Source organism: Ambystoma mexicanum, chromosome 14 (assembly GCF_040938575.1).
Source record: "Ambystoma mexicanum isolate Mex_15411 chromosome 14, UKY_AmexF1_1, whole genome shotgun sequence".
In the NCBI taxonomy this organism is placed as follows: domain Eukaryota; kingdom Metazoa; phylum Chordata; class Amphibia; order Caudata; family Ambystomatidae; genus Ambystoma; species Ambystoma mexicanum.
In genome coordinates this window covers 464,223,432-464,236,213 of record NC_090940.1, presented here as the reverse complement: position 1 = coordinate 464,236,213, position 12,782 = coordinate 464,223,432, and positions in this window count along the sequence as shown.

The window sequence follows — 12,782 nt, the reverse complement described above, 5'->3', positions numbered from 1 at the left end:
ACTATTTATTATGGGCAGGAGTGCTTTTCACAAACTTTCCACATGTGTGCAGTCAGTCCGGGTGTGGCATTCAATCTTGAGCTGCACATGCAACTTTCCATCTATAAGCTGCACGTGCAACTTCAAGGAGTGGCAGGGTGTGGCAAGCAGAACAGAACTAGCGGGCGTGGCCTTAAGAGCTCAGCTATAAAAACCAATCCAACCCCAAGGCGCACGCTTCGCGTTAATCTGCATTTGCATGCAGCGTAACGCTCACCGCCCCCTGGGATAAAGCAGCACTTACCTTTGGGAATCCAGTCTCCTGCCCATACGCTTACCTCCTGGAGTCAGCATTCACCTGCATTCTTCACAGCTGAGCCTGGCATCCATTCTTCATCCTCCAGAATGCAGGATTTCAGCTCTGGGCACCGCAGCACGACATCTTCTTCATCCTCCGGCACGCAGGTCTTCAGCTCTGGGCACTGCAGCACGATATCTTCTTCATCCTCTGGCACGCAGGACTTCAGCTCTGGGCACTGCAGCACGACATCTTCTTCTCCATGAAGGCGGACCCTGTAAAAGGACAAAGGGCAAGGTTAGACATTAAGAACTTTCAGTTTGAGGTCGCGCTTGCAAAATTCTTCGCACTTATCCTTAAAAGCTCACTTACCTGCTGCCGGACGGCCACGGGATCCTCTGTTCCTCATCTGGAGCCACCTTGTGCTCTGTAGCTCTACTGGGCCGCAATCACACCTATTTGGGAGAAAGATAGACATTATTACAGAGCTTTCAACAGGCTGTGAGAAAGACAATACAAATACTTCAAGACAAAGAGAAAACTGAAAGACGCTTACCAGAAAGGCGTGGAATAGTCGCAGCTGGACTGGACACCATGTATGAAGGACCCGTGAAGGAACTCGGTCCTCATCCTAAAAGTGCCCCTTCCATAAGTAGCAGGACGGAGAGCTCACCGTTAATAATCTACAGGTGAGCCTTAATGGGTCGATGCATGCTCACGGAAACCACGCTATGGGAAGAAGGGTTTGAGAGGGAATTCACTCACAGGCCAGCAAACCTACGTCCTCTCATATCTACGCAGGAGCAGTGTTCCAATTCATCGCAGCAGCCCATAACCTATTTGCAGCGTTAGAAAGCAGACAATGGGTTTCTACTTCCTGGGAGGGCTGCAACCGTGCCCCAACGTCCCCGCAGAGACCAGGTGAGCGTAACAGAACACAAAGCTACTACGAATCTCTGCCTGGGCGTTATGGATACCTCAGAGACTGACCAATTGGCCCAACGTTTGAGTGAATTATGGGCTGAAGTTCATGCTTCTAGGCAGGAAACCAATGCGTTAAGAAGGGACCTTATTGTGAACTGAGCGCGTACTGATAGTTTGGAAAGAAATTTACTCCATGAACAAGCTGGCCAGGTCCCATTGCCAAGGCCTACTCCCACACCACACCAGTCACCACCAGTTCAGGTGGTTCTTCCAGGAGCAGTTCCTCTGGCCCCGCCTGAACGTTTCACAGGCGACCCTAACAAGTACGCCATATTTATGAAACAATGCCACTTACATTTTTTGTGCATACCTAGGGATTTTCCCAATGACCAAGCCAGAGTGGCGTTCATAATCTTGTATTTGGGAGGCAGTGCAGCGGACTGGTCAATACCTTTGGTAAATCAAGATGATCCTTTGCTTCGGGACCTTAGGGGTTTTCAGCACGAAATGGAGAAATTGTTTGCACGACACACTCAAGGACAGGCCCTGGACAATGAATTACTGTCACTCAGACAGGGAAATCAGGATTTGTTAACCTGCATCGCATCCTTCAATCGTTTTATAGCTCAAACAAATTGGCCAGAAGGAAAAAGGACTACGCTCTTTTACCGTGGATTGAGTGGAGAACTCAAAGACGTTTTAGCTCAAGTGGTAAATCCCCTAGAGGGCTGTGCGGAATACATCAACCTAACTGTACAGCTCGATCGCAGGCTGAAGGATCGAAAAATGGATCGAACAAGGGCTAAAGGGTGACCGGTCTATGTGCGGCCTCGTGATAATCAACCCAAGTCACACAAACAGACCAAACCCATGCAAATTGGTAGACTACGGAGTCCACTCACCAAGGCAGAACGAGAAAAAAGGAGACAACAGCAACTCTGCGTGTACTGTGTAAAAGCAGGCCACTTTCTTAGACAATGCCCGGTAAAGCCACCCAGGAAAATAGTCAGAGCAATCGACAAAGACGAAGAAGGAGAACAAGACTCGGAAAAAACTCCAATGCCCGGCAAGCGTAGGGGTCCACTTGTCGAGTGGTAAAAAGGAACCTGTACAGACCTCACATCTAGTCATTCCGCTGCTCTTGGTAGACGACAACCAACGATCAAAAATACATACTTTGGAAGCATACATTGACAGCGGAGCTGTGGAAAGCTACATTGACCAGGATCTGGCTATCCGAATAGGCTTTCCTCTCCGACAAAAGCAGAAATCGGAAAATTTCACAGCAGTAGATGGATCTCAAATTTCATCCGGCACAGTAATACTTTATACCAAAAAAGTCAAGCTGTTGTGTCAGAGGGCCACCAAGAGGACATTACCTTCAATCTCATCAGTGCTCCTCAGTTCCAGATGATATTAGGAATGCCTTGGTTGGACACACACAACCCTAAGATTGACTGGCGAAAACGAGTTCAGACCTTTCCCCAAGAAAGTTTTGACATATGTTACACTCAAAGGCCCACCATCGCAAAGACTAAGAAAGGAATCGTACTGGGACTCACTGGCTCCTTGCCTCTCGAATACCTAGATTACCAGGATGACTTTCAAAAGGAACAAGCAAACGTCCTTCCTCCGCACAGGTTTTACGACTGCCAAATTGATCTCGTACCTGGAGCCCAGATACCCTGCAGTCGGATTTATGCTCTAACTGAGCAGGAAAACCAACACCTAAAATCTCATCTAGACCAGTACCTAGCCAATGGCTTCATCCGTCCATCCAAATGCCCTGCCTCCTCTGCGCTCTTTTTCTTGCCTTAAAAGGAGGGCGACTTAAGAACTTGCATTAATTATAGAGCACTAAACCAAATCATGGCGAAGAATAGATACCCGTTACCACTTATCCCAGAACTTTTGGATCAGGTAAAAAACGCTCAGATTTACACCAAACTGGACCTACGAGTGGCCTACCACCTTCTAAGGATCAATGAAGGAGACGATTGGAAGACGGCATTCCGTACTAAATATGTCCTCTATGAATACCAGGTGACGCACTTTGGGCTATGTAATGCCCCTGCAGCATTCCAGTTTTTTATGAACTACATGCTCTGTGAATTACTGGACATTTGCGCACTTGTCATATTGATGACATTCTCATTTATTCAAATTCTAAAGAAGAGCATATTGGTCATGTCCGGGCAGTTCTAGAAAAGCTTCGGCAACATCGACTGTTTGCCAAGTTGGAGAAGTGTTTTTTCCATGTAACAGATGTCGAATTTCTTGGCTTTATTCTCACACCACGAGGCGTTCGCATGGATACACACAAAGTGGATGCTATTCTTCAATGGCCCTCACCAATGTCTACAAAAGGAGTACAAAGTGTGCTCAGATTTGCCAACTTCTATCATCGGTTCATACCCGGTTTCTCTCAGATCGTCTATCCTATTACCTCTCTGCTGTGAAAAAACAAACAATTCTGCTGAGGAAGCCTTTCAGAAACTAAAATGAGCGTTTACCACAGCACCAGTTCTACGACACCCTCAACCAGATTTACCGTATGTGGTTGAAACTGATGCCTCCAACATAGCAATGGGGGCTGTATTGTCACAACGGAACCCTGAAACCGGACAGTTACACTCCGTGGCATTCTGGTCCCGTAATTTTTCTGCTCCCCAATTGAACTATGCAATCACTGACAAAGAATTGCTAGCAATCAAGGCAGCGTTTAAAGCATGGAGACATTATCTTCTCGGAGCCAGACATACAGTCACTGTCATCACGGATCACTGCAACCTACAATACTTAAAGTTCGCTAAGGTGCAATCTTCGCACCAACTTTGTTGGGCCCTCTTCTTTGCGGAATACAACTTTACAATTACCTATAGACCAGGAGTTCGTAATGGGAAAGCGGACGCCCTCTCCCACATGAGCGAGGAAAAGGAAGCTTTCACTACACCGGACCCTATGGCTATCATTCCTGAAGAGCGGATCCAAAATATAATTGTCTTGGCTACCTGTCTGGATGATCTACATTCCGACTTGCGATGCCAATGAGTCAATCTGCCCAACAGGAATGGCTTCAAAAAGGAGACCGATACACCATTAAAGATGATCTACCCTACTTCCAAGGGCGACTGTACATTCCCGATAAGAAACTGCAAAACAAAATCATCGCCAACTATCACGATTCCTTGGTGGAAGGACATCCAGGAATAGCAAAAACTCAGGCTAAAGTAAAGAAACATTATTGGTGGCCCACTTGGAGAAAGGACATTACCCACTTCATTGCGACCTGTGGTGTCTGCACTCAACGCAAATCCCAAAAGCAAATTCCTGCTGGTCTACTGCGTCCATTGATGGTACCGCCAGCACCTTTGCACACTCTGTCCATGGATTTTATTACAGATCTCCCTTCCTGCAACTGTTACAACACCATCTTGGTTAGTGAGGATTTGTTCTCCAAAATGGCCCACTTCATTCCTTTGAAAGGACTTGTAACGCTCACCTGATTCCCGCAGAAGCGCCGGTCTTGACTGGGTGAATGCCGTATCTTCAAAGGTGATGTGTAACACACGGTTGGCTCTTTGGGCTGGACCTCTGTGCACTGTATGTCTGACTCGAAGAGTAAGATGTCTGCAGATAGAAAATATGGGATTAATGAACTGGGGTTATTGGGTGCCTCTCTCCTCTTCCCTTTCTCTTCTCCTGTAGAACCCCAAAGGTTAATGCCCTCACCTTAGGTAAGTGAACGCCGAGCTCTCCATCTGCCTCGGGGCAGGGTGCCGTAACCAGTTTCTTCACTGGATAAGGGTGCAGGCCTCTTGACCTCAGAGGACTGCTGTCCGTCGTTAACTGCACGAACGGTAAGTTCTGGGCACTTCAAATGTCTTAAAAGTCTTTTGTAATGATATCTCTTGTTTTTCAGGGTTCCGGCGATGGCGGATGGCGGGCTGATGAGAGTTGAAGATCGAACCCGCGTGAGGAATAGAAGCGCCTGGAAGCACGTAAGTAAGCGCTTGTAGCCTGCTTCACGATGCGCACTATCTGTCCCTTTTATCTTGCAGGTACAAGTTCGGAGCTTTAGAGAAGCTGAAGGGTGCTGGAATACCCACTGGATTCGGCGTGGGAAGGAGTAATGGCACGTGAGTAATAAAGTTGCCCAATGTCTTTAAACGCACCTTCTTTTGTCTTTCAGATGCGGGATGCAGCGCCGAAGGCCTCCGGAGCGTGCAAAGAGCTGGTAAGCTTTTGTCTTTCAGATGCCGGAATGCAGTGCGAAGACCTCCGGAGCCTGCAAAGAGTAGGTAAGCCTTTGTCTTTCAGATGCCGGAATGCAGCGCGAGGCGTTGGTGACAGCCGATGGACCAGGTAAGAGATGCGCTGCCACTGAAGACCGTAGTGCTAACCTGTTCTTTCTTTGTCTTTACAGGTGCTGCTGAAGACTGGATTCCAGGATGGTAAGCCTTTGTTCCCTTAGGCCCAGGATCAGAAGCAGAAGACACGATGAGCGTTCTGCTGCAGAGAATGCAGAATAACACAAAGCAAGATTCATCCATCGGGTGTGGTTTAAATAGCCTCCTGTAGTGCTTAGGTGTCTCCTTCCACAGCCACACCTAGGTAAGAAAAGAGTTCCTGCTTTCCAGAAGAGTTCCAGTGTTCTGAAGCTAGGGAGTGGCTCCTGCCCCACCCAACAGGAAAAGTAGTCCCAAACAGAAGAGGATCAGGGGTTCAACTGGCAGGTAAGTAAGCAGCATGGTCTGCTGCAGGTAAGTCCACCCAAGCATTATGAGCCCGGCGCTTCCAGCGCTGGGACTGGGCATCTTTATGAGCCTGGTGCCACTGGCGCCAGGACAGGGTCCAAAAGGTCCCAATTGGGACTGGCTGGCACTCGGAACCGGGGTTATGGGTCTGCTTCCAAGGGAGTCGGGCAAGTCCTGATCTTTTGGAAGCAGAGATCATGACAGCACCCCCCCTCAAGGCCCCTCCCAAACCGGGCTTCTCCGGGGGTTTGGGCTTGTTAGGAAATGTTCGATGAAATCTTTTTATTAGACGAGGCGCGTGGACATATTCAGCAGGTTCCCAGGATCTTTCTTGGGGACCGTAGTCTTTCCAGTCAATCAGGTAAAATAGTTTAGATTTGGAGATCTTGGAATCCAGGATGCTTTTGACTTCAAACTCGAGTTCTCCATCAACTAGAATAGGTTTTGGAGATGTAGTTAGTCGGGTTTGAGGTTGCACGGGTTTTAATAGAGAGACGTGGAAGGCCGGATGTATCTTCATGTGAGGGGGCAAGTCCAACTTGACCGCTACTGGATTTACTATGGTAGTGATGGAATAGGGACCAAGGTATCTTGGGTTGAATGTGCGTGGTCCTTTTAGAGGTAGATATTTGATGGATAACCAGACTTGATCTCCTACTTGATATTGGGGGGCTTCCTTCCGATGTTGGTCCGCTCCTTTCTTGTATTGTTCTTTAGCCCTTTGAAGGTGAGAAACGGCTTCCTTAAAGGCTTGGGTGATTGTAGAATGCAGGTGGTCTACTGCTGGTGTTCCAAGATCTTGGAGTGGATCCAACTCCGAGGTTCGAGGGTGACTACCGTATAAAAGAAAAAATGGGGTCTTCCCAGTTCCCGAGTGGACAGAGTTATTGTAGGCATATTCGGCTATCCAAAGGATATCTTTCCAAGTTTTTTCAGTTTGTTGTAGCATCCAGCGCAAATACTGTTCCAGAGTTTGATTGGTCCTCTCGGTTTGTCCGTCGGTTTGAGGGTGGTGGCTGGTCGAAAGTCTCACATCAATTTGAGCCGACCGACAGCAACTACGCCAAAAATGAGAAATAAATTGACTACCTCGATCCGAAATTAGAACTGAAGGAAAACCGTGCAGTCGGACGATGTTTTCGAGAAATTCTCGGGCCAGAGTTGCTGCTGTTGGTAAGCCTTTGAGTGGAATGAAATGCGCCATCTTGGAGAATAGGTCCACGATTACTAGGATCGTATTGTATCCGGAGCATGGAGGTAGATCGGTGATGAAGTCCATAGAAAGCGTATGCCAAGGGCGAGGCGGGATGTCAATAGGGCGTAAGAGGCCGGCTGGTTTTTCCTTTTGACTCTTGTTTTGGGCGCATACTCCACAGGACATTATAAAGTCTCTGATATCTTTTTTCCAAGACGGCCACCAGAAGTAGCGCTTGATCTTTTCCGAGGTCTTGGTCATACCGGGATGTCCTTCCATTAAAGAATCGTGATAACAAGAGATTACCTTTTTCTGTAAATCTGTGCTGGGCAGGTATAACCGTTTTTGGAAATATAATAGGTTGTCCTTCACCGTAAAGTCCTTTCCCTGCAGATGCCAATTCTGTATGTCTGCTGGAGTTACCAGTAGCCTGGCTTTATCCTTAACTTCCTCTATGGATTGTGTGGCGATTACACCTAGAATTCTTTGTTCGGGAATGATAGGTACAGGTTTAGGATTGATCAAATGTTCTTCCACTCCCATCGAGAAAGGGCATCAGCTTTACCGTTTTTTGTACCAGGTCGATAGGTAATTATGAAGTCAAACTCGGCAAAGAATAGTGCCCAACGGAGTTGCCTAGAGGATTGAGCTTTTGCAGTTTTCAAATATTGCAGGTTTCGGTGATCTGTAATCACAGTAACGGTGTGTCGGGCCCCCAGAAGATAATGCCGCCAAGCCTTAATGGCGGACTTGATAGCTAGAAGTTCCTTATCAGTAATAGTGTAATTGATTTCAGGAGGCGAGAATTTGCGGGACCAAAATGCCACGGGATGCAACTGATTGGTTACTGGGTCCTTTTGTGATAGAACTGCCCCCATGGCAAGGCTCAAAGCATCAGTTTCAACAATGTAGGGGAGTTCTGGGCGAGGATGTTTTAAGATCGGTGCAGAGATAAATCTAGTCTTCAAATTCTGGAAAGCTTGTTCCGCCTCGGTAGACCATTCAAAACGTTTGTTTTTCTTTAACAAGGCGGTGATGGGCTGGACTATTCGAGAGAATTCGGGGATAAACCTGCGGTAAAAGTTAGCGAAGCCTAACATGCTTTGAACACCTTTTACGGTGGATGGCGATGGCCATTTGTTAATTGCATCGACCTTCTTTGAATCCATACGCACTCCGCTAGGTGATAATATGAATCCCAAGAATTCAACTTCAGTCACGTTGAAAACACATTTTTCCAACTTAGCGAAAAGTTTGTGTTGACGCAATCTCTCGAGGACCATTTTCACGTGTTTCCGATGTTCAGTTTCCGATGAAGAATAAACGAGGATGTCGTCAATGTAAACAAAAACACACACATCTATGAGCTCTCTGAGGACATCGTTCATAAAATATTGAAAGGCGGCCGGGGCATTGCAAAGTCCGAAGGGCATGACCTGATATTCAAATAGCCCATACTTGGTGCGGAAGGCCGTCTTCCATTCATCGCCCTCTTTTACTCGTACCAAGTGGTAGGCTCCTCTAAGATCCAGCTTTGTATATATGCATGCTTTTCTGACTTGGTCCAGGAGTTCAGGGATCAAAGGTAACGGATATCTATTCTTAACGGTGATCTGGTTCAGGGCGCGATAATCTATACAAGTTCTAAGGTCCCCTTCTTTTTTTGGAACGAAGAACAAAGCTGAGGAAGCAGGGGACTTGGAAGGACGAATAAACCCATTTACTAGGTATTGATCCAGGTATTGTCGGAGGTGAAGATTCTCAGGCTCGGTGAGGGCATAAATTCTACTACAAGGAGGAGTAGATCCAGGTATCAGGTCTATCTGGCAGTCATAAGACCTATGAGGAGGTAGAGAGTTAGCCTGATCCTTCCGGAAAACATCTTGGAATTCTAGGTATTCAGGAGGTAACTGGGGAGCCTCCGAGGAAATTGCTGCCAGTGCAACACCAGGTCGAGGGTGACAAGTAGAGACACATTCTGGAAACTGAACCGTTCTTGCTCGCCAATCGATCTGAGGATTGTGCTTCTCTAACCAAGGAATTCCTAGAATAATCTGGAACTGAGGGGCCTTGATCACATCGAACACGATCTTCTCGTGGTGTCCATCTTGACTTACTAGCGTCACTTCTTGGGTGGTATGCGTTACTGGTCCGGAGGCTATCTCCGTACCATCCACCGTAGTAATGACGTCCTTTACAGCCTTTGGACAAAGAGTCAGATTCATCCTCAAAACAATTTCATGATCCACATAATTGCTGATGGCACCGCTGTCGACGTAAGCTTCAATCGCATGTAATCGATCCGGATGTTCAGGGCTAATGAGGACCATAGGTATCACGAAATGCGAGGTCACTGAACTGGTTTTAACGCTCGGCAAGAGGACCTCTATTCTTGTCGGGCGAGGTCGTTTCCCTGCTCAGAGTTTGTGACCCTGGTAACTGCAGCTCCTACTGCCTTCTTGGCTGGTTTCACCGGACAGTCTCGAAGAAAGTGCCCCGAGTTTCCGCAATAGAGGCATAATTGCAGCTGTTTTCTCCTTTCCCGCTCCTTTTGTGTTAGTGGTCCTTTCAGGCCCCCTATTTGCATGGGTTCCCCGGAGTCTACTCCTTTGGTAGGAGTTGGTGGTTTGGAAAATACTCGAGCATCAAACTTGGAACGATCGGCCTTCCTGTTCTGCAGTCTGTGGTCAATTTGAACGACTAAGTCAATATAGTCCGAACAGTCTTGCGGGGGATTCACTACTTGGGCTAACGCATCTTTGAGCTCTCCACGTAGACCTCTATAAAACAGCGTAATCCTTTTGTCCTCAGGCCATCGAGTTTCCACTATCAGTCTGTTGAAAGACGCAATATAAGCCAAAAGGTCTTGATTACCCTGTCACAATGAAAGGAGCTCATTGTCCAAGGCCTGCCCCTGTGAATGTCTTGCAAACAGTTTTTCCATACTGAGCTGAAAAGCTTGAAAATCATGGAGAACCGGATCATCTTGATTAACTAGAGGGATCGACCAGTCTGCCGCATTGCCACTAAGGTACGAAAGCACGAAAGCTACCTTAGCTTGATCAGTTGGAAAGGCTGCTGGCCGGCATAAGAAGTGCAACCGGCACTGATTAATAAATACTGCAAACCTCTTTGGGTCACCAGAAAATCGTTCGGGCGGAGCCAGAGGTATATTCCCAGGTAGGTTGATCTGCACTGGGTTCGTAGAGGATGTTGAAGGAAGATTTGCCCCTGATGCGGGTAACGGAGTTTGTCCGGCTTGTGACTGTAGCAATTGTCTAGCGAGATCGTCTGTTCGCTCCTTGGAAATAATCAGTTCCCTTCTTAGAGCATTCGTTTCCTGACGGGCTGCATGCACTTCTGCTCTTAGTTCCCCAAGTAACTGGGCTAGCTGGTCGGTATCCGAGGTTTCCATAGCGCCTGGGTGGGAGTTTTGCGGTAGGCTTTGTGTTCTGTAACGCTCACCTGATTCCCGCAGAGGCGCCGGTCTTGACTGGGTGAATGCCGTATCTTCAAAGGTGATGTGTAACACACGGTTGGCTCTTTGGGCTGGACCTCTGTGCACTGTATGTCTGACTCGAAGAGTAAGATGTCTGCAGATAGAAAATATGGGATTAATGAACTGGGGTTATTGGGTGCCTCTCTCCTCTTCCCTTTCTCTTCTCCTGTAGAACCCCAAAGGTTAACGCCCTCACCTTAGGTAAGTGAACGCAGAGCTCTCCATCTGCCTCGGGGCAGGGTGCCGTAACCAGTTTCTTCACTGGATAAGGGTGCAGGCCTCTTGACCTCAGAGGACTGCTGTCCGTCGTTAACTGCACGAACGGTAAATTCTGGGCACTTCAAATGTCTTAAAAGTCTTTTGTAATGATATCTCTTGTTTTGCAGGGTTCCGGCGATGGCGGATGGCGGGCTGATGAGAGTTGAGGATCGAACCCGCGTGAGGAATAGAAGCGCCTGGAAGCACGTAAGTAAGCACTTGTAGCCTGCTTCACGATGCGCACTATCTGTCCCTTTTATCTTGCAGGTACAAGTTCGGAGCTTTAGAGAAGCTGAAGGATGCTGGAATACCCACTGGATTCGGCGTGGGAAGGAGTAATGGCACGTGAGTAATAAAGTTGCCCAATGTCTTTAAACGCACCTTCTTTTGTCTTTCAGATGCGGGATGCAGCGCCGAAGGCCTCCGGAGCGTGCGAAGAGCTGGTAAGCTTTTGTCTTTCAGATGCCGGAATGCAGTGCGAAGACCTCCGGAGCCTGCGAAGAGTAGGTAAGCCTTTGTCTTTCAGATGCCGGAATGCAGCGCGAGGCGTTGGTGACAGCCGATGGACCAGGTAAGAGATGCGCTGCCACTGAAGACCGTAGTGCTAACCTGTTCTTTCTTTATCTTTACAGGTGCTGCTGAAGACTGGATTCCAGGATGGTAAGCCTTTGTTCCCTTAGGCCCAGGATCAGAAGCAGAAGACACGATGAGCATTCTGCTGCAGAGAATGCAGAATAACACAAAGCAAGATTCATCCATCGGGTGTGGTTTAAATAGCCTCCTGTAGTGCTTAGGTGTCTCCTTCCACAGCCACGCCTAGGTAAGAAAAGAGTTCCTGCTTTCCAGAAGAGTTCCAGTGTTCTGAAGCTAGGGAGTGGCTCCTGCCCCACCCAACAGGAAAAGTAGTCCCAAACAGAAGAGGATCAGGGGTTCAACTGGCAGGAAAGTAAGCAGCATGGTCTGCTGCAGGTAAGTCCACCCAAGCATTATGAGCCCGGCGCTTTATGAGCCTGGTGCCACTGGTGCCAGGACAGGGTCCAAAAGGTCCCAATTGGGACTGGCTGGCACTCGGAACCGGGGTTATGGGTCTGCTTCCAAGGGAGTCGGGCAAGTCCTGATCTTTTGAAGCAGAGATCATGACAGGACTCCCCACCGCTTCTGCTATCGCAACAGTGTTTTTGGAACAGTTTATGCAACTGCATGGGTTCCCATTGGTATTAATATCAGATCGTGGAACTCAATTTGTTTCAGCATTCTGGAGAAGGTGTTGTAAAATTGAAAAAATCGACCTTCGGCTGTCCACAAGTCATCACCCTCAAACCGATGGCCAGACCGGACGAACCAACAAGACCCTGGAGCAGTATTTAAGATGCTTGTTACAATAATTGAAAGACTCCTGGAAAGACATCCTCTGGTTGGCGGAGTACGCATATAACAATTCCATTCACACCAGTACAGGACAAAGTGCGTTTTATACTGTGTACGGACGGCATCCACGAACATCTGTTTTCGATCCACTCAACACATTAGAAATGCCAGCAATAGCAAACCTGCACAAAACCATCACCCAGGTTTTTAAAGAAGCAGCCAAGCATCTGGCCAGAGCCAAGGAGAGACAGAAAAGGTTTGCCGATCAACATCGAAGAGAAACTTCCAGTTACCAAATCGGAGACAAGATCTGGTTGGCATAAAAAACATCCCTCTGAAAGGACCAAGAGCTTTCCACCCCAGATACTTGGGACCCTACACAATCAAAGCCATAATCAATCCTGCCGCCATGAAATTGGAGTTGCCATCTGTTAGGTAGAATTGTATGCAGTACCCTTTGGTAACACCACACACAATTAAGACTACAAGTGACAGTACAAATTC